At 48.1% G+C, this 19,788-nt stretch overlaps 2 long non-coding RNA genes across 2 annotated transcripts; both read right to left on the bottom strand.

Moving 5' to 3' along the window:
• Positions 1–2,996: 2,996 nt before the first annotated feature.
• On the bottom strand, positions 2,997–6,183 carry LOC132677676 (uncharacterized). Its single transcript, XR_009609358.3, has 2 exons — positions 5,852–6,183; positions 2,997–3,196 (listed from the first exon to the last, which is right to left on the bottom strand). It is a non-coding gene; the product is annotated as an uncharacterized LOC132677676 (long non-coding RNA).
• Positions 6,184–16,980: 10,797 nt separating this feature from the next.
• Positions 16,981–19,185, bottom strand: LOC145715472 (uncharacterized). Its single transcript, XR_014137670.1, has 2 exons — positions 18,853–19,185; positions 16,981–17,295 (listed from the first exon to the last, which is right to left on the bottom strand). It is a non-coding gene; the product is annotated as an uncharacterized LOC145715472 (long non-coding RNA).
• Between the last annotated feature and the right edge of the window lie 603 nt (positions 19,186–19,788).

Here is a 19,788-nt window from a genome sequence, read left to right as displayed (position 1 = left end):
GGCTCACTGTCATAAGCTATTTTATTTGATACCTTTCTATAGCACCCTGTGTTGTAGATAGTAGCATCCCTGTTTCACAGCTGAGAAAACCAGGGTTCAGAATAACTTGTTAATAAGAGAATGAGAACTTGGACTTTTCAGTTTCGAGCTTGGCGTGTATTCTGCTGTAATCAACTTTGGCAGAGGTCAGAATACGGATTGCCTTGGGTGGGGGATATGGTGGGATAGAGTACTCGGGGGTCTTCTGTGGCTCTGAAGGGCCTTATCTTGATTTGGGACATCCACGTATGCCTAGGTAAAAAGTCCCTGAGCCTTACATCTAAGATTTATGCAGTTTATTGTTTGTAAACCATACCTCATTTTATCTTATTTAAAGTTCATTTATTTTGAGAGAGAGTGAGGAAGGGAGGGGCAGAAAGAGAGAGACCAAATCCCAAGCAGGCTCCATACTGTCAGGGCAGTGCCCACCACAGGGCTTGAACCTACGGGGCTCAGATCATGACCTGAGCTGAAATCAAGAGTCAGGTGCTGAACCGACTGAGCTATCCAGGCGCCTCTGTACCTCATTTTAAATAATGCAAAAATAAAAGCCCTAAACAGACACAAAAAACCCGAAATACTATATGACTTCATTTATGTGAGGTATCAGGTGTGGTCAAACTCCTAGCAACCGGGAGCAAATGGTGATTGGCAGGGAGAGGGGGGAGTTGATGGTTAATGGGCACTGAGTTTCAGTTTTGCAAGATGAGGTTCTGGAGGTCATTTGCACAATAATGTGAATATAGTTAACACTACTAAACTATACACTTAAAAAAGGTTAAGATGGCAAATTTTATATTACATTTGCCTTATCACAAAAGGAAGATTAAAAAATTAATCTCTCAAAATTTTGCTTTGAGATGTTCCACGGATTGAAAAGGCACTGTGGGATCAATGCTTGCCCTTTGAAAGTGCTAACCGGCGATTGGCCTCCTGAATGAACTGGCTAGAACTTTGGACGCTTGAGGTCAGAGAAGGCAAGCCTTCCCATCTCATTCTTGAACTCTCTCCTACAACATCCTTGCTAGGTGGTTTCCAGCCCACGCCTAAACACCTTCTGGTTTCAAGGCGCTCACTCCATCCACACTTAAGACCAAAGCAGTAATGCTAAATAATGATGGAAACTCTCTAGTTGAATGAAGCCCATCCCCTGCCCTTTGGTTTCTATTCCAAACCCTAGGGCTGTAGAGAATGAATGACATCTTGCACAGGACTGACCTATAGGGTTTCATTTTGTTTCCTGTTTTGTTTTTGACTCTGTATATTCACACTTGTCTTCTTCTCCATTAGCCACATACTTCCAATGTCAGGCATACAGGACACACACGTATGGACTCTGGCCTTCTGACTCTGCCCCGTTATGTTACATTGCTGAATGGATGGAAGGAATACTCTTGAATGTCACCCCTGCACCAGGACAGCTAGCAATAGCACAGCTATGACGTGGAAGTGACTGAGAATCAAATAAAAATGTCCACTACACCCAACCCAAACTTAACCTAGTTTCCCCTGGGCTGGATCCCATAAATGCCCACAGCCACTGGGATACCACATAACATGGAGGAAAATGTGAGGAGGGGAAGTCAAAGTGGAAAGAGAAGGGGATTTTAACAGGTTAGGATTAAAATATCTATGTTTGCAGATTTTACAAAGCTATATGATCATGTGAACATTTTGTCAACTCCCCTCTGAGAATCTTGGAAGGGGCCTATTTAAGTGAGGGGCCCTTGGGGCGCCTGGGTGGCGCAGTCGGTTAAGCATCCGACTTCAGCCAGGTCACGATCTCGCGGTCCGTGAGTTCGAGCCCCGCGTCAGGCTCTGGGCTGATGGCTCGGAGCCTGGAGCCTGTTTCCGATTCTGTGTCTCCCTCTCTCTCTGCCCCTCCCCCGTTCATGCTCTGTCTCTCTCTGTCCCAAAAATAAATAAAAAACGTTGAAAAAAAAAAAATTAAAAAAAAAAAAAAAAAAAAAATAAGTGAGGGGCCCTGAAGCAGCAGCCATATCAGCTCCATGGTGAATCCATCTGTGTCCATGGGTTATGATTTCCCAGAGGGCAGGGCAGCCTGGCAGGTTTTTGAGGACCCTGACCATTCTCCCCTCTTCCCCCTCTTCCCAGGCTTCTATTTTGCTGGTTAAATACGGCCAGTGTCTTCTATGGTTCCTCAAAGACAGGTCCCAGGTTCTTATCCGAGCTGGTGTCAGTTTGTCTACATCTCTTTTTTTTTTTTTTTTAATGTTTTATTTATTTTTGAGACAGGGAGAGACAGAGCATGAACAGGGGAGGGTCAGAGAGAGGGAGACACAGAATCTGAAACAGGCTCCAGGCTCTGAGCTGTCAGCCCAGAGCCTGACGCGGGGCTCGAACTCACGGACCGCGAGATCGTGACCTGGCTGAAGTCGGACACTTAACCGACTGCGCCACCCAGGCGCCCCTGTCTACATCTCTTTAAAAGGATCCAGAACTGACTGACAGGCTGTTCATATCACCTGCCAGAGTAGGACACCTAGGTCTGCACGTACACTGTTTCCCCTACAAGGCCTGGGGGCCGGGCACGGTTCCATCCTCCAGTGGAGGATTAACTTAGCAACTATTTCTGAGTGCTTTGTCTGTGCCGGGCTCTGGGGTGGGCCCCGGGATCCAGAGGAGGGCCCCTGTTCTAGGGGTGTTTACACCCTCAACTTAAAAAGTTAGCTTTTAGCCCCAGTCACAGGGCCTTCCGCAGATCCTTGACTCAATTTCATCTTTTTTTTTTTTTTGACTCAATTTCATCTTATTAGATTTGCTTCACTTGGCCATTCTGCCAAAATCATTTTGGATCTTGCTTCTGTCATGCCCTGTCCCCTCTCCCTCCCGGCTTCGTGTCGTCTGTGAATGTGATAAGCCTGTCTGTTATGTCTTCATTGCAGTCTGGGATAACAGTGTTTGACTTCCCAGGACAAGGACAGAGCCCAGAGGCATTAGGAGTTTCCCTCCAGGTGGACATTTATTCCTTAATCAGCACCCTTTGGGGACAGTGGTTCAATCCACTTAATTACACGGTCACCCAGCCACATTTGTCCATCTTGTTCACAAGGACATAAGATGCCTTGTCACATTCCTCAGTGAAGTCCAGATGCACTATGTCTGGCACAGTTTTCTTGCCATCAGTCTGGCAACCCTGTCAAAAAAAGAAGAGTGAATTCTGTTCTCCAGCCACAGACACCACACTGTAAAAAAGAAAAAAGAAAGAAAGAAAAACAACAACAACAAAAAACTTTTTACTGAAGCATGCATTCAGAAACAATGCTAAATCATAAATGTACAGCTCTCGGTTAAAGAAATGGAACAACCCTGCCCCGCCACCCCCAAGCCCCCTAAGTTCTCCTTCTGGTCACTGCTACCTGCCAAGAGTAACCCCCTTGTGACTTCTCACACCATAGATTAGCTCCTCCCAGTTTTGAATTTCGTGTAAATGAATCATAGAGGATGTATGCTTTTGTATCTGGTTTCTTTTGCCCCACACTATCTGTGAGGCTCACCCATATTGTATATAGTTGTGTGTGCTCATTCTCATGGATACGTAATATTCCATTACACAAATACAGCACAATTTATTTATCCTTTCTACTGCTGATGATTGGAGTTGCCTCCAGTTGAGGCAGTTATGAGTAGCGCTGCTATGAACATTCTGTTATTTATCATCTAGTGCACAGATGTACTTGTAGTTTGAGTCTATCCCTAGGAGCGGAATCTCTGGGTCATGATGTATACATTTTATAGATTTTTGCCAAACAGTTTGGGAAAGTCGTTGTATGATTTCATACTCCCACCAGAAACATATGAACATTCTCACCAACATTTGGTTTGTCGATCTTTTTAATTTTATCCCGTCTGTGGGTGGGATGTGGTGGTATCTCATTGAATTTGCATTTCCCTGATGCCTAATGATGTGGAACACCTTTTCTTGTGCTTATTGGCCATGTGTATGGCCTCTTTTGTGAAATGTCTGTATAAATATTTTGCTCATTTTTCTATTGGGCTGTCTGCTTTTTTCTTATTGATTTGTAGTAGTTTCTTTTTAATTTTTTAATTTTGAGAGAGTGCGAACAAGCTGGGGAGAGGGGCAGAGGGAGAGAGGGAGAGAATCTCAAGCAGGCTCCACACTCAGCAGGGCTTAATTCCATGACCCTGGGATCTTGACCTGAGCCGAAACCAAAGGTCAGCTGCTCAACTGACTGAGTCACCCAGGCATCCTTGTAGTTTCTTTTTTATATTCTGGATGTGCACCGACTCTGCTCTTAACTTCAGCCAATTATTCTTTTGCAGATGAGTGTATCTGATGCTCAGAGACAACTGGAAGAGAACGGCTATCCCTTTAGGTGATATCAGAGCCACGCCACCGAGGGGGTGACGTCATAGCCACACCACCGAGGGGCTGGTAGCTCCAGTTGTCAGTGTTCCGTAATCAGGTTGCTATGTTGCTCTTGGAAAGTGGTGAGGCAAGGTTGTGTGGAAGATGAGAGAGTCCGGAAGCCACATGTGGAAGGGAAGAGGGCAGAAGGGGCAGCCCCAAAGCCTTGGTGGGGGACTTTGAGGGTCCTTATCAGAAACCCTGAACATGGGCACTGGCCCCACCACTTCTGAAGGTGTTATCTCAGCTAAGCCACTTAGTCTTTTGGGGGATCTCTTCTCTCCTCAAGGAAGTACAGACAATACCTATTTCACAGGGTTTTCTGAGGTTAAGTGAGAAAGCAGTTTATCAAATGTAATATTCCATGCAAACATCATGTATGTCTTGGAGTTGGGAGGACTCCATGAGTCTGCCTTAATATAGTAGCTGCTCAATAAATATGCATTGTTGAGTGCCTGCTGTATACTAATCTGGCAGTCTGGTGGTAAAGAGGCTCTGATGTCAAATTACTCAAGTTCAAATGCCAGTTCCATCACTCACTTAGCAATGTGTCATTAAGCAAGTTAATTAGTATCTTTATGCTCCAGTTTCCTTATCAATAAAAGAGGGATAGGCTAGTACCTAACCACACAGCGTCAACGTGTGAACTAAATGAGATAATTTATGTAAAGACCAGTACCAGGCTCATAGAAAGCACTCCTGTTATAATCAGGAGTTTACGTATGTCCTCTCACATAGTCCTCCTAAAGAAACAAGGTATGTGTTATTATTTCCATTTTATAGGTGAGGAGAGGGTAAGAGAATTGCCAAAGTCATGTGCTCTGTAAGTACCAGTGCTGGGATTTGAACCCAGGCTTCTGTGGGTATGTTGTTAATCTAGTGCACCTAACTGTACTGCCATCCAGCTCATATTTGTCTGTCCTATTTCCAAAGATATTTGGAAAACCCTCAAATGCTTCCCTGGATTTTTGGGGTTGGGGGAAGATAGGCCTGAGCCTCTGGATGCAGCCACGGGGCAGGTTGGGCCTGCCAGGCCTGGTGTGCAGGGAGAGGAGAGTGAGGCTCTGTGAAGTTCAGGTGCACTGTGCTGCAGAGCCATCGGGACTGGGAGTCTGCAGTGGGTGCTCTCCTGAGCCCCAGGCCAGGCAGCAGAGAGAGCGTCAGAGCTTTCTGTAATGAGCCTGCCACACGACTGGACAGAGACTTATGACTTCTGGTGGCTGGGCTGCCTCCTCCCACTTGTCCTCCCTGGTTATTTATCACATTTGTCCCTCTGGAGAGGCAGGGACAGTGCTTACACTGTCCAGAACAGGGAATGCAATAAAGCCAGTTCTACAGGAGGCCCTGAGCCCTGTCCCCTTCACTGAGGGGGGGAGGGGCTTGAGGGGCTCTCCTGGTGGGGGGTGGGGCACCAAAGCCAACCTGAGTCCAGCTTCCCAGAAGGTCTCCAGCAGCGTCTCCAGGACCACAGTGACGAACATCATTAACTGTCACAGCTAAGCTGGCACTAACCAGACCACTAAGCACCCCAACCCCCACTCATGGTATCGTCCCTCCCACCACCCCAGGCACTGCCACCACCAGTAAGACTAACATCATCTCCGGTGACACCACCTTGAGCTGCCACAGATGGAGATGATGTCACTATCACCAGGATCACTGCCATTATCACCAACAGGAAGATAATTATCAGCCTGGCTTCATTACCCACCCTAGCTTGCCTCAGAGAAACAAGGTAATCAGAGTTTTATGGCTGTTTCTACCTCTGCTCCTGACCTTCATGGCTCCTGGAAGAAGTAGTCCTTCTTGTCTGGCTTTCCTGGTTATATGGAGATGGAATGGGGTCATGAAAAAAGCTTAGCTCTAGACAGACTTGACCTTGAACTCGTCTGTTCAAGGTCAACAGATGAGAGGCCCAGAGCCAGTAAGATGCTTTCCTGTCCCTCAATAGCCTTATCTGTAAAGAGAGGATAGTAAAATTCACCTCACTGTAGGGAATAATTGTAGGGATACCGTAGGGATAACAAAGTGTCTGGACCACTGTAGGTGATCAATACATGGCACATTAAATAACTATCATAATTATCATTATTACAGGATGAAACTGTTTTCTTAGAAACTGCCACTTCCCGGGGCACCTGGGTGGCTCAGTCGGTTGGGCATCCAACTCTTGATCTCAGCTCAGGTCATGATCTTGTGGTTCATGAGATTGAGACCTGCTTTGGGCTCTGCGCTGACACCATGGAGCCTGCTTGGGATTCTCTCTCCCTCTCTCTGCCCCCCCCCCCCAAATAATAAATAAACTAGGAAGGAAGGAAGGAAGGAAGGAAAGAAAGAAAGAAAGAAATGGCCAATTCCCAAAATGGCAGGCTCCTTGTGTCTGTCCAGAGCATCTCCTGGACCTCCCATCCTGGACACCTAGCCCAGGACAGTGGCTTCCCTCTCTCCATCCTGCTGCCTGACCCAGTTTCTGTGAAAACCCAAGTTTCTCCCTAAGCAGAGGCAGCAGTCACATCTCCAGGTCTCATCGTCCTATTAGGACAACATCAGTGTAAACATTAGTTATTCACAAACCCAATTACATTTTGATTGCTCTGACCCAACCGAGATTGGGGTTACTCTCAATCCACATTTATTTTTTGGCACAAGCTTCCTAAGGTGCGGGAAGAGGAAAACAACCTCCCTCCTCCTCCGCTGCACCAGGCAGGAATCTTCTCCTGGGCTTCCTCATTCCTTCTCTGTCTGCGCTCCAGAATGTGACCGTCCCTGGGCACTCTGCTGTTGAATGGACAGCAGGAGGGGCTGGGCCAGGGAGAAAGGGAAGTCCAGATACCTTTGGAATTTCAGTAAGAAGGAAAGGAGAGCCTGTAACAGGGAAGGGGGAGGAGGCAACAGAAAGGGTACAGGAGGATGTCTTTGGCCAGCTAGGGGACTGAGAGAGGAGCTGCCTATGTTTGGGGTGGGGGTGGCAAGCTGCTTCCCAGCACCTGGGACACCATGCTCCCACAATCTAGGCTGCACCCTTCCTTAACATGTCTCAACTTGAGCTCTGGATCTGCCCCCCAAAACCTGCTTCTCCCAATGTTTTCTCCATTCTTGTAAGGGATGCCCGGACCAATTGCCTGGGCCAGAAACTCAGTCCAATTCATTAGCAAATCTTGTTGGCTCTACTCAAAATATGTCTAGAACGTGACGGTTTCTCACCGCCTCCCCTACTCCCAACCCTGGTCCAAGGCACCATGGTCTCTTGCCTGGCTGGCTGTAATAGTCCCCTAAGTGGTATCCCCTTCAGCTGTAGTCTATTCTCAACACAGCCACTAAAGCAGCCCTTCTAAACATGTAGTTGACCAAGTCATTTCCCCATTCAGAATGCTGCAGTGGGTCCCCGTTTCACTCAGAGTAAAAGCCAAAGTCTTAAGTGCCTATCTGACCTGACCTGGCCTCCTGCCTTCTCTCTGACTCTGTGTCTATTATTCTCCCCTCACTTGCTCTGCTCCAGCCACAAAGATGCCAAGCAGTCCCGTCTCTGGCATTTGCATTTGCAAATGTTTCCTGTGCCCAGGAAACTTCCTTCCAGATATGCACATGGCTTGTTCCTTCATCTCCTTCAGACCTCTGCTCAAATGTCACCTTGTCAATGAAGCCATCTCTATCTGTCAGGTCCCTGCAGAAAACAGATGGCACGCTCAAATTCAGATCCTCTGAAGAGGTTTTACAGAGACATGGGCAGGGGGGTGGGAAACCACACGGATAGTGCAGGAGCCCTAGGCTATTCACAGTGAAGAGCTATGACCATCCCAAGGCGAGATGATGGGATACTGCGGCTGGTATGGCAGTTAGGTTGGAGGGAGGCAGCCAGTCCACATGTTTTCCGCCTTCCCTCTGATCTCCTGTGGGGCTTCCGATTGGCCACACTTAACAGACACCAGACAGCAGGGGGTCTGGGTGATGCAGTCCACGTGGGTCAGCCTCCAGGGGCACAGCACTAGGTGAAGGGTAGGGAAGGGTGGAGAGTGGGTCTGGAGATGCAAAGGGATGATGGTTAGATCATCACTCATGACTGCACTACTTACATATCACTCCCAGAACTCTGTCCTTCTTCCTGCTTATTCTTCTGTATCCCACTTATCACCTTCTAAGACACCATATAATTTTTGTTTATGTTTACCCACTGGATTGTAAACTCCACGAGGACAGAGATTTTGTCTGCTTTCATCCACTAATCTATCCCTAATACCTAGAACAGAGCCCGGTAAATCATAAAAGGTTAATACATATGTGATGAAGAAGTGAATGAGTGAGTAAAAGAGGGGAGCAGCGTGGGAAGGGCTAGGTGAGATCCAATGGGGCCTGAGATCCCTGGATTTCACCCTGGGAATTGCCATCTGTAATGAAGAAAGAATGCATTTGTTGTTCAAGTAATTGGTAGTAACTGATGGTAATTTCAAGTAATTAAACACTAATTAATTCAATGAGTCAGTAATGTATTTATTTATGGTATCTGTGTTTGTTTCCTTATAAATATTGGTATTACTTTTGTCACGTAATTAAAATTCACTGGGGAAGTCAGTGAGGTTCCCGGGGGTTACAGAGGCTTGGCTTGGTCTGGACCAGGAATGAGCAGTGGGACCAAGGTTGGGTGAAGGCTGAGGTCGGAGTTCACTTGGTGTGGGGTGGGCCAAAGCAGGCACTGGTAAGGGGTTTTGCACTTTTGGCTAATGTTAGTTTGGGGTCGGGGATTAAGACACTTAACCACAAAATCTTTTCAAACTTCATGACTTCTTTTATTCCCCTCCACAACTCAGAAGTATTCTTTTTAGATTGGAATACATGAGGTCCATGGGGGTCATTGAGTATAGGAGGTCTTTCCCTCCCTGGACTTCTTTTCTAAGAGAACAGCAGTATCTTGAGCTCTTGGCCTTCTGCCCTGAACTCTGATCTCCTAGGCATGAGACCAACTAATTCTGGGCTGGACAGAAGATGGAGAAGGAGAGGAAAAGGGGATACCCCAGCTTGTAGGCCCCAAAGGACCCAGAGCAGGATCTGAAGGGTTGAGAAAAGTTATATGGGGGTGAGTGGTGCTGGGGGAGAGCACAAGCTCATAACAGGCAAGTTCAAGGCTCTGGGGGGTTCTCGATAACTTTGGGCCAGGCAGGTATAAGTATCCTGGTCACGCAGATGGACAGGCACGAAATGACACAGAATGATGGCACCCACAGAAGACACTGCCCTCATTTTTCTAGATTCCCAGCCCACATTCCTCATCAACCTCAAACTGGCAGTGTCCAGCCTTAGGCCAAAATGTAAACCTCCCCTCCCCCATCGTACTTTGCTTTCTAATGTTTTTATTTATTTTTGAAGGAGAGAGAGAGAGAGAAAGAGAGAGACAGAGCATGAGTGGGGGAGGAGCAGAGGGAGGGAGACACAGAATCCAAAGCAGACTCCAGGCTCTGAGCTGTCAGCACAGAGCCTGATGCGGGGCTCGAACTCACAGACTGTGAGATCATGACCTGAGCAAAGTCGGACGTTCAACTGACTGAGCCACCCAGGTGCCCCCATGTACTTTGCTTTTTAGACCCTCAATGGCCACTGGGCAACTTACACTTATTACAGGTTAGAAAAAAGACAAATGGGCATGAAGAAAGCAGAGAAAGAAGGGGGGGTGGGGGTAAGGGCTGGATGTCTCAGAGGCTATAGTATGTAAGAGATCTCTCTCTTCACGTGCTTTCTCCAACTGCTGCCCTCCTTCCCCCTCCAAAGTGGCAGCAGGGAGGTGTTCAGGCACAGGTTCTGGAATCAGATGACATGGGGTTAGATTCTGGCTGTTTTACCACTTCCTCTCCATATGATGTGTTGGACAAGTTACTTAACATCTCTGAGCCTCAGTTTTCTTATCTGTGAAATGGGGATAATAATAGTATCTTTCCCATAAGAGATGTTTATAATGTTATATATTGCAGTGTGGGAAGGGCAATATATATAACAATACATTGTTATAATGTTTAAATACACTTATGCACATAAAGCACTTAGCCCATGTAGCCTGGAAGGCAGAAAGTGCTTAATCTGCCTTAGTTATTAGAATAACTAATGTAGGTGTCCAGCCACCATGACTCACTTTTTGAGGTCCAGCTTGGCCTCATCTGTAACCACAAAGAATCTCATATCCCTGTTGGTGCTGACCGGCCCTAAGAATTCTCCTTTCAAGGGCTCCGATGAAAGAGGACTGTCCTTCGAGATCTGACCTGGGCATCTTTTTGCAGCAGACCTATACCCATGGCTCTGCTTTACACAGAGGCCTTTCCTCTACCCCTGCTTCTCTCCGGCAGCCCGGCCTGTGGAGTAGCCCCAGCTGTGGAGTGACGTCCGGCTTCAGGTTTCTTACTATGTCTCTGTGACTCACCACCATGGCAGTCTTGTTCTGCCTCACTGCCTCTGTCTCGCTGTCTCTGACCCGGTCCTGGCCTCTCTGGCCTGTCTTTCATTTCCCCTTCTCCGTTCCCCCTTTGTTCTCTCTGTTTGTCTCCCTTAATTAGCCATACTTTGGAACCGAAGTGTTTTTATTATGTTTTATTTATTGAATGGCTGTACGTTTCCTGTTCTTAATTTAAAAGGCAGATCGATAAAATGCTTTATAGTCCTTGCTTAAAACAAAACAGAACTAAGTTAAGTTGTTCTTGGTTCATAGAACTCTTTCTTGCCTATTTCTTTTTTCACAGGAAGAAAACGTTCCTCATCCCTATTCCCTTAATTGACAAGAACACTTAATTCACCCACTGGCTCATTCATTCAGTTAATTACTCATTAAACAGCTATTGAGCCCCGTCTGTGTGCCAAGCACTGCGCAGGGCTCAGGTGCCACGCAGAGACTTACCAAGCCCTGTTCCTGCCCACAAGGGGCTCCTAGCTAGCTGGGGAAACTTGTTTGGGCACCGGCACGTGCCAGAAAATGTTAGAGGTGCCGTGTCAGTGTGTGATAGCATTGGATGTGGCACAGGTAGGGAGTGGGAAAGGCTTCCTGCGTGGGCAGCAAGCTGGGCTACGAATTCAAAGATGAGTCGATGTCTTGATTTGGGCTCTCCCAGAAGCAGACCCGAAGACCAGAGAAGGGGTAGAGGTAGTTAATTCGGGAGGATCCCAGGCTGCACTAGTAGGGGAGTCGATACAGGGGACACCAAGGAGCATGTTACCACTGCGGGCGACTGGGGCGCCCTCCTTCCAGAGGCTCTGGGAGACTGTGCAGAGCACATCTTCGAGTTGTCTCAACTGAGCGGTGAAGGAGCTGGAGTATTTATACTCCTGTCGACTCCCACCAGTCATTGGTGTGGGCCTCCCTGGAAAGTATTGAGTCCTCCACACTCCTGACAAAGTGGGTGCTGGTGATCAGAGAGAGCCGTCACGCAAAGGATGTGGGTTCTGGGAGTTGGGGGTCAGGCTGGTGTTCACTGAGGCGATGAGGACAGGGTAGTGCAGTGGGGCACCAACATCATCTGATACAATAGGTGTTGGGGGAGGGGAAGGGAATGCTAGTCAGGTGGTAAGTGTGAACACACAAAGGGTGTGGTGACCCTAGGAGCCCACACGTAGTTCTGCACGGATCCATATTTCAAGTCCAGAGATTCTGGCATCGTGTGGCCTGGGCCTCAGCTTCCTCATTTATAGAAGGGGATATAGAAACACCTTCCCTCCTCATCCAAGATGATTTGCACAGACCTCCCAATGTGGACCCTGCAGAACAGGGCCCACGTCAGCCCTTTCCTTGAATTTCTCCACCATGCCTCCCGCCAGCCTCCGAGGCTCTGGATATTTGAGGCTATTTATGATGCCCTGTCGATATCTGTCTTGGCGGAGGAGCCTGGAGGGGGACGGATGGAAGCTGGGGCCCTATCCATCAGTCACTTGGCTGCAATCTCTAAAGAGATTTTAATTGTGAGCTCAGATTTACTCCAGTCATCAGCAGTGCCCGCCCGCCTCTTTACTGGCCGAGAGCGGGGCCTGCAGGCCCGCTGTGGTTTGCCAAATGGACGTCTTGTAGCAACGCTGAGGAAATATTTGCTGCAGTGAAACAATGTGCCCGGCGGAAAGCAATCGTCCTAAATCGCCCCCTGACAGTGCGCCAGAGCTCTACCGGGGGCTCCTTCCACTGTACTCACAGCTGTTTTTCCAGAGCTGTATCCCTGCTACCTGCCCAGAGAACAAGGACAACCGTCTCAGACTGAACTGGAGGGAAACTGAGGCAGGGAGCATCACTCAACTTCTTCTGGGCCATGTGCAAGAGGGGATAGTAGGGGAACAAGGTGGAAGGGGGTACGCTGGGGGTGGCATGGGAGACAGAGCCCTGGGTTAGGAAGACCTGTCCCAGGCTCAACCTGGGCAAAAGAGAGTAAATGTTATCCCCACTTATAGCTGAGGACACAGAGGCCCGAGATTGCACAGCAAGTTATGATGGAAGAAACTGGGAATCTTGAGCATTGGTCTTCTGGGGTTTTGCATAGGGTTTTGTCTGTGGACCCCTGAGTATCCCTTTCTGAACTCCTTTTCCTAAGTCTCAAGGCTTCTTTGCTCCCTCTTCAGAGGACCAGGGCCCTTTCACTCTCAAGATTTGCTCTGGAGCAGTGACCTGCTTCCAGGAGCTTGTCCCTATCAGTGTGTTTAAGTGGCCATACCCCGGATGTGGTCAAGTCTTCTCTCTGCCTGTGGGGTACACCTACTTGTATCTTGATCAAAGGAGAACCTCTGGGGGAGAGGAGAAAGAGAAACTGGAGGAGGAGGAGGAGGAGGAGGAGGAAAAGAAGAGATCCTTCCTAGATTGTGAAGTCACCCAAATAAAGCCTCCTATTCTGCCTTCAGGGCTCAGGACTCAGGAGCAGGTCTGGCCTTGGTGAACATTCCCTTTGACCCAAGCCTGTTGTTGCAGAATTTATCCAACAGAAAAAACAATGCCCACAAGAATCTCATACACGATATCTACTGTCACAGTGCTGGTGATAGGAAAAAAAAACTAGAAAAATGAATGTCCATCAATAGGAGAATGGTTGACTAAATCATGGTCCAATTTGGGAATATCATGCAACTATCAAAAAAGAGGAGGGGCAGCTGCTGGCTCAGTAGGTTGAACATCCGACTCTTGATTTCAACTCAGGTCATGATCCCAGGGTTGTGGGATCAAGCACCTTGTTGGGCTCTGCACTGGGCATGGAGCCTGCTTAAGATTCTCTCTCTTCCCCCATTCTCCCTCTGCTCCTCCCCTGCTCATGCTGTCTCTCTTAAAAAAAAGAGAGAGAGAGAGAGAGAGAGACCTAAAGGTTGACTTGGAAATTCACACATGAAAAAATCAATTTGCAGAATAAAGTGTGTGTTTGAATTTCATTTTTAAAAACTTGCATACGTTTGTATTTTGGGGGTTAGGTAAGTAAAAGCATTTGGAGGGTTCAGATAAGGATCAGGTTCAGTTGTGAAAAATAGAAAAAAAGACCACATAGCAATAGTTTTTTTTTAAGTTTATTTATTTATTTTGAGAGAAACAGAGACAGCATGAATGGCTGTGGAGCAGAGAGACAGGGAAACAGAGAATCCCAGTCAGGCTCTGCATTGTCACTGCAGAGCCAGACCCGTGGCTCAATCCCACAAACCGTGAGATCATGACCTGAGAAGAAACCAGAAGCTGGACGCTTAACCAACTGAGCCACCAGGAACCCCTAGTTTTGGGTTTTTTTTTAAGCTTGCTTTCTTTCTTTCTTTCTTTCTTTCTTTCTTTCTTTCTTTCTTTCTTTCTCTTTCTTTCTTTCTAGAGAAAGAGAGGCAGAGTGTGAGCAGGGGAGGGGCAGAAAGAAGAAAAAGAGAACCCTAAGCAAGCTCCATGCTGTCAGTGCAGAGCCCAATGGGGTTTGAACCCATGAACTGTGAGATCATGACCTGAGCCAAAGTCAAGAGTCAGACGCTCAACCAACCAAGCCTGCCGGGAGTCCCAATAGTTTTTTTTTAAGTTTATTTATTTGTTTTGAGAGAGAGAGTGAGCACAAGTGGGGGAGGGACAGAGAGAGAGGGAGAGAGAGAGAATCCCAAGCAGGCTCTGCTGTCAGCATGGAGCCCAACATGGGGCTCAATCTCATAAACCATGAGATCATGACCTGTGCCAAAACCGACTGAGCCACCCAGGTGCCCCAAAACAATAGTTTTTTAAACAGGATAACGTTTACTTCTCTCTCACTTAAGAGTTTTGGAGGTGGGGCGCCTGGGGGGCTCAGTCGGCTAAGCATCCGACTTCAGCTCAGGTCACTATCTCGCAGTTCGTGGGTTCGAGCCCCGTGTCGGGCTCTGTGCTGACAGCTCAGAGCCTGGAGCCTGTTTTGGATTCTGTGTCTCCCTCTCTCTCTGATCCACCCCGTTCATGCTCTCTCTCTGTCTCAAAAATAAATAAACGTTAAAAAAAAAAATTTTTTTTAAAAAAAGAGTTTTGGAGGTAAGTGGTTTAGGACTGGTGTGGTAGCTCTATTCCTTGAAGTCCTCCAAGTTTCTTCTAGCCACCATGAGTGGCCTCCATTTCCATTTCTTCACCTTATCACCCAATATGGCTGCTTTAGCTTCAGCCATCATTTCAACATCCTAACCAACTGAAAGGAGGAAGGCACCAAGAGTAGCATGCCTTCTTCACTTAAAAGATCACTTCCTCAAAGTCTCATGTATTAATTTTGGTTACATCCCATTCACCAGAACCTATTCTCATTGCCACACGTAGCTGCAAGGAAGGCTGGGAAATGTAGTCTTCATTCCCAGTGGCCATCTGCCCACCTAAAAGTCTTTTAGGAAGAAGAGTATACATATAGGGGATTGCCTTTGCCCAGGAGAAGGAAACTTGATATTGATCACTTTAGGGAAGAGGTTTGGGGCATGGAAAGTAGTCAAATATTAGGGTTTTTTAAATATCCTACACTTAATGCTTGACCTATTTGAGTTATTATTAAAAATGCATTACTTTATTGCTTTTGTAACAAAGAATCCCAATAACAGATTTCTTTTTTTTTTTTTTTTAACGTTTATTTATTTTTGAGACTGAGAGAGACAGAGCATGAATGGGGGAGGGGCAGAGAGAGAGATACACACACACAGAATCTGAAGCAGGCTCCAGGCTCTGAGCCATCAGCCCAGAGCCCGAGGCGGGGCTTGAACTCACGGACCATGAGATCGTGACCTGAGCTGAAGTCGGACGCTTAACCGACTGAGCCACCCAGGCGCACCCCCAATTACATATTTCTTAAAAACCTCTCTGATTGGGTGGCTCAGTCAGGTGAGCATCTGACTCTTGTTTTGGTTCAGGTCAAGATCTCACAGTTTGTGAGTTCAAGTCCCACGTCAGGCTCCACGCTGTCAGCTGTCAGCCTGCTTGGGATTCTCTCCCTGTCTCTCTGCCCCTTCCATTTCTCATTCTCACTTGCTCTCTCTCTCTCTCAAAATAAATAAATAAACTTTAAAAAAAAAAGTTAAAAAAAACCCCTCTCTGATTGCTTTGTTTCTTTTAGAATAAACTCAATCTCTTAGCATGGCATTCAGAGCCCTCTCAAATCTGCCTAGGCCACACTTTGCAACCTCTTCCCTCTTCTGTGCACCTTGTTATGGCCACACTTTTTTTTTCTGTGAACCATCCCCTTTTCCCTGTGAACTCCCTCCCTCTGTGACTCTGTATATTCTGGTTCCTCTTCCTACAATGACCTTTCTTCTCCTTGTCTCATCTTTACAGATGCCACTCAGGAAATCGTCCTTCCTTGCTCTGGGTGGTCGCCCCTCTCCTTGCACCTCTGCTGCCTTCAGTCTCCTTGTGAGCACACACTGTGCCCTCTGGTGATTCATCCCTTCTGCATCCACTTTCCCCATTATACCAGGAGCCCCTCAAGGGCAGGGGTAGGGACTGTCACTCATTTGCTCATATCTTCTGGCACTTACTTATGATGGTACTTGTTTCATAGGAGGTGCTCAACGAATGTGCCAGAGATTCCCTGCAAGCATCACCTCATTTCATCTTCATATCAACCTGTGAGGTCAATACCATCATTCTCCGTTTTACAGGAGTGGGTGGCAGTACTGCAGAGTGGTTATAGACAAGGAGCCAGGCAGGCCTGAGTTCATGTAATAATACCTGGGTAAGTTACTTAACTGTCCAGTGTTTCCCCATCTGAAAATCAGAGCTCATGATATAGGTCAGTATACAGTAGACACTCAATAAATGACAGTAATTATGGACTATCAGATGGCTGGGGCTAGGATCTTTGTCTCTTCCTTCCTCTCTATAGCCCTCCTCCACTCAGGTGGAATCATACCGCCCACATCCTTTGCCCAGCCCTGTGGCCAGGTCCAGGACAGGTCAAGTCCACCCCAGCCTATCCTCTCACCAGCCCTGATGTGGAAGCTGGAGGAACAAGGGGGCAGAAGCATGATGTCCCTTAAGTGATCATACTTTCTTCCCAGTGTGTTCTCCTATGGCTTTTCCACACCTGGCTCACCAGTCTGGACAGAGTCTTTGCAGCCAGTTCTGGTTCCCTCCTCATTTAAAAAAAAAAATTTTTTTAACGTTTATTTATTTTTGAGATGGAGAGAGACAGAGCATGAACAGGGGAGGGGCAGAGAGAGAGGGAGACACAGAATCTGAAACAGGCTCCAGGCTCTGAGCTATCAGCACAGAGCCTGACTGGGGGCTTGAACTCACGGAGTGTGAGATCATGACCTGAGCTGAAGTCAGACGCTTAACCGACCAAGCCACCCAGGCGCCCCTCCCTCCTCATTAATAAGAAGGGACTTTCTCTGTCTGCAGGACCCTGAGTCACCCTTCTGGAGTTGAGATGGGACATTGGCAGATGTAGTTTTCCAGGACCCTGAAAAGAACAGGTGCCAAATGGGGGAAGAGACCCTTACCCCATCACCCCCATTGTCGGTCAATATCCACCCTGGCAGCCTGCTGTACAGCTTCTGGCTGGGCAGCCCTCCCTCCCTCCCATCCTTTGGCACCCATTCCCTGGGTCTGCCACCCCAGGAAGAGAAATCATCCTAAACTGTAGGAAGAGAACAAAGACAGGCTTCCCATGCAGAGGAGCAAGATTCTTCTAGCCTAAGCCTGGGAGCCCTGTAAATTCAGCCTATAGATGACCTTAACTGGACCACACACACACACACACACACACACACACACACACACACACTCAGAGGCTAGCAGTGGCCTCCCTGGGGACCCCACAGCTCCTCCCCAGAGTCCTATGTGGTCAGAAATCATCAAACCTTCTACCCCATATGTCTAACTATGGCCCCATAGTTAGAGGCCATGCAGAGAAGAAAATGTCTGCCCCTCCTCGTCCTCTGGCTTCTGTTAATATCCACAACCACCACCTCATCCAATGATACCTTCTGTACTGAGCCAAGTGGAAGTCAGAAAACTGTTGAACCAGGCTCTAACTTTGGTCACACATGAGCAGAAGCATTTGGGAGGGGGAAGTTCAGGGAATGAGCACAGAGGATTCTGGAAGGATCTACCATGAGCCTCCAAAAGTGGATGGTGAGTTCTGTGGCTGATTGCTGGGAGGGAAATCTGGGATTCATTCTCTTTTCTGGGTGGGGGAGGTGAGCCAGTAGGCAGAGGCAGATGACCTTTTACCAGGCAGACCAGGTGACTTCTGGGTTCTGGGGTCTGAAGCCCTGGCTCCCACACCTCATCCTCTTTTGTCACTTGTTTTCCTGTTCTGAGGCTGTGTGTTTAATGGCCAAGTCCTGACTTTCCCTCAGCCAGGTGGGAGCGGGGTAGGTGCAGAAACCTCAGCCTCCATCACCAGAAAGGGGCCTCCTGAAGGCCAGAACCTGTGTCTTCCAGCAGACACGGAATGACTTCTCCTGTCACAGCAGGTACTGATTCCAGAGGATGGACCCTGCCTCCCGCCACCAGGCTGGGCACCCAGCTCTGGCCTCAGCGGCCCTCAGCTGGAGTGGGGGGTTTGGGCAAGAAGAGGCGGCAGGAAGAGACCTCCTGTCTCTGCCCTCTGCCCCCACCCCAAATTGCCTCCTTCACCTTTCCCAGGTTGTGTTTACCTTGGCCTCCTCCTCCTGCCCTGTTCTCCCAGCCGATCTGATTGCTGTAATTAGTTAATCAGTAACTGGCATAATTTCCTCCTGATTAATGCAGAAATAATCACCCGCCAGGGCTGCCAGCAATTTGCTTATCAGAGTCACTTTGAAACAGCTTTGAAAAAGAACGATTGGCACCTTCCTTGGGGTTAAAATTAGAGCCTGAGGAGCCCGCCCTGGGCCGTGGGCGTCTGGGATATTGGGAGGGGCCCACAGGGGAGCCCCCACCCCACTCCCTGTGCAGGGGCCTCCCCTCTGGTCGGGGGCGGGGCAGGCACACCCTCGGCCTCCGGGGTCTCTCTCGGTCTCACCGGACTGACCTGTGAGTGGTCAAGGTCCTTCAGGCTGCTTCCGGTTAGCCCTGGGCTCAGCTGCACCCCAGGGCAGCACGGAGCTTCCGGAGCTGGCGAGCGCCGAGGTCCCCACGGCGTCTGGCTCCAAAAATGTTTGCCCAATGGATGGAGGAGAGATGCTGTTCCTGCCACCGCCACGCCTGCTACACGGGGCTCCCGGAGACACAGGGAGGCAAGGCGCACTTACTCGCTCATACCTTGCAGCCGGGCGGTCATTTGAAGGGCGGGTGGCGGGGTACTGCGGCGCCTTCCGGGAGGGAGCTGGCAGGTGGAGACCAGGCATGAGGCTTGTCCAGGAGTAGGAGGCTGTTGGTAAAGGGACAGGGCAGGGCGATGGCCCAGAAGGAGGGGCCTGGCCTAGGTGGCAGTAACAACAGCAACAACAGCAATGATAATAATAATAGCAGGAGTGAAAGACAACCACCCAACCTCTTATGCAGTACAGGAATCGTACTACATTCTTTACGTACATGATGTCATTTAATCCTTATGAGATAATAAACACTTAATGAGCACATAACTATGTGCCAGTTCTGCTTCATTTTTATAAATTTACTTTTAATTATGGAAAATTTCAAGCAAACACAGAGAGAATTGTAATAGTGAACAACTCCTAGGTACTCAACGCCCAGTTTCTGCAATTTATTAATACTTTCCTAATCTTGTTCCATCTCTTCCACCCTCCATTCTTGTGCCTGTTTGAATATTTTAACACCAGTGCCAGTTCTATCATTTCACCTGTAAAATGAGATGCAGGTAAGAACATGATCCTCACCGGGTTGTTGAAGGATGTAATGAGATCATGCATGCGTAGGTCTTAGGACACATATGCACGCCATAGATATTGGTTATTATTATGTAGAAGCGAGGGAGTGTTAAAATCTTATCTGCATCTGTAAGGTC

The sequence above is a fragment of the Panthera onca genome, chromosome B2 (genome assembly GCF_046562875.1).
Source record: "Panthera onca isolate mPanOnc1 chromosome B2, mPanOnc1 haplotype 2, whole genome shotgun sequence".
NCBI lineage: Eukaryota > Metazoa > Chordata > Mammalia > Carnivora > Felidae > Panthera > Panthera onca.
The sequence above is the reverse complement of the archived record's forward strand: the minus strand, read 5'-3'. Positions and strand labels throughout refer to the sequence as shown.